The sequence below is a fragment of the Amblyomma mixtum genome, chromosome 2 (genome assembly GCF_055824585.1).
Source record: "Amblyomma mixtum isolate Tamu chromosome 2, ASM5582458v1, whole genome shotgun sequence".
Lineage (NCBI taxonomy): Eukaryota > Metazoa > Arthropoda > Arachnida > Ixodida > Ixodidae > Amblyomma > Amblyomma mixtum.
Genome location: NC_143013.1, coordinates 212445798 through 212448383, shown reverse-complemented (window position 1 = coordinate 212448383; position 2586 = coordinate 212445798).

Below are 2586 nucleotides of genomic sequence, written 5' to 3'. Positions count from 1 at the left end.
TAGAATGTTCAGATTCTTCGTTACGGACCCTCTTTCTCTTTCTTCTTTCATTCCCACTTCCTCCGTTCCTGTACCGTGCGGTTCGGGTGTCCACCGAGATGACAGAGAATTTCCTATCCTCAAAAAGCGTTGCGTTGAAAGCGCAAGCCATCGCGCCTTACAGGTGGTGGCGTTCCTCCCTTCCTGTACGGTGCGGTTCGAGTGTCCACTGAGATGACAGAGAATTACTGGTTAATTTTCTTACCTCAAAATGCGTTGCGTTCAAAGGGCTAGGCATCGCGCCGGACGGGTGGGGGGCGTTCCTCCCTTCCTGTACAGTGCGGTTCGGGTGTCGACCGAGATGACAGAGAATTTCCTGTCCGCAAAAAGCGTTGCGTTCAAAGGGCAAGCCATCGCGCCGAACAGGTGGTGGCGTTCCTCCCTTCCTGTACGGTGCGGTCCGGGTGTCCACCGAGATGACAGAGAATTACTGGTCCATTTCCTTTCCTCAAAATTCGTTGCGTTCAAAGGGCAAGGCATCGCGCCGAACGGGTGGTGGCGTTCCGTTGGCTGCCTGGCAGTCCTACAACACGCTGTCGCGTTCCACGCCTCAAGGCGAAGTTTAAGCGTCATTAATTAGAAGTTAATTAGTATTTAGCCATTATTCAGTAACTCGTCACAAATTTGTAATTTGTCACTACTTCGTCATCAATTATGTGTGACATCACCCAGTGGTGACGTCACCAGTGTCACATAGGCAAACTGGTGCGGAAAACGCTTTCGCCCTGTACGCACTTTCGACAGTCAAAGTACCCCTGCTTTTTTCTGCTGCTCCTTTCGCCTTCGTCTGTGACACCTGCCGTTTCCTCAGCCGTTCGTCTCGCCGACAGAAGTGCTGCTGCCTTTGTTGTAATGTGCACTGCGCGTGATTGCATTGCCGGTCGTACTACGCCTCACTATCCTAGACCATTACCGCCCCCCCCCCCCCCCTTGATGTGATCCTCGACATCGAGTTTTTAACGACGCACCCAGGCTCTAATTAATTGCTTCACTGGCCTTCGTTTTTTGCCGCTCTGCACTGAAAGCGCCGCTACCAAGCCGCCCCGTTTACGTGCCGCTCAATTTACTACACTGCCAACCGACGCTGTAGTCTATGTTCCAATGTCCCCGTTTCCCTCCGTACCTGATGGTGCCTACGTCGCTTAACCGATCAAAGGCATTGCGCTTCAGCGTAACGTCATCCTTCCCCATACAGTCCTGACATTCACTGCCATCCGCTCTTACTTTCCGATTCTGAGCTTCAGTCTCTCTCCCCAAGTTTTACCCTGTGGCTTCGCATTCGCTGAACTGGCTCATTTCGTGAAATGCCCAGTTTCTGCTCTCACAGCTGAATATCCCTGTGGTTTCCATGCCCTTCCCAGCTCGCCCGATCAACGCCCGGACACTAGTTCTGCAATGACCACTAGTGATTTGCCACCTGACCATGCCAGAGCCCTCTGCGCCCTTTCAGTTTCTTACAGGGACTTCTTAGATTACTTGAATCATCCTTTAGGCCAAATACTGTTGTGACCCATTGCATTATTACGGATGATGCCAGCCCCATACACAGAAGCTCCTATCGTGTCTCCCTTCCTTAGCGCCACGTCATCCAGACGGAGATGGACAAGGTGCTGGCGAAAAAATTATCGGACCTTCTAGCAGGCCTTGGGCATCCCCTGTGCTGTTGGTCAAAAAGGTGGCAGTTGGCGCTTCTGTGTCGACTGTCTCCATCTTAATCAGGTAAACAATTGATGAGACCCTTGACTGTCACCTTGCCAGGTATTTGTCTTCTGTTGATCCCCGTTCAGACTGCTGGCAAATTGCTGTAGCACGGGATTTTGAGAAGACTGTCTCTGTCACCTCCGATGGCCTCTATTAATCGATTTATGCGTTTCGGCGTCTGCAACCCTCCTGCCACCTTCTAACGCATGATGGACTCGCTTCTGCGTGACTTGAGATAGAAGACGAGCATATTCTCCCGAGATGACATTGTGACTCTCTTCACCACGTTGGAAAGCCACCTACGCCGTGTTTCTACTATCCTTGCCGTCTTCCGTCGCGCTGGTCTCCAAATGAACTAAAAGAAGAAACGCTTCGGACAGCACCAAATTAATGCCCTCAGCCACTTCCTCCTGCAAACCATGAAGGGCAAAAAATTTCGGTATCCATTCGAAAGAAAATTTTACGATATTTTGTTCCTCTGCGCTGTGCATTCTGCAAACACCTGGTATAAAAGAAGATGCTGAACTGTTCGAAACTTTCTGTTGACGCCAAGGCGGAGACAGTAGTTAGATAACAGAGTGATTTCAAGTGCGTACTGACGTTCTAGCTCCAAGACGTGCCGCCGTAAAAACCTTCTTCCCCATCATAGCCTTCGCCGCTCAAATATCAGTAAATGTTATTACTTATAACTCACGTCTTCCGGAGCGAAGTCCTTCATCACTGAGACGAGACAATAGGGTTCCACCATCCCTGCACTCGAGGTACATGTAGGATGGCGTTGTCATCTTTTATCGTGGATTGATTAAGGAAACACAGGGAAATGCGCAAAAAATTGTATGACACAAA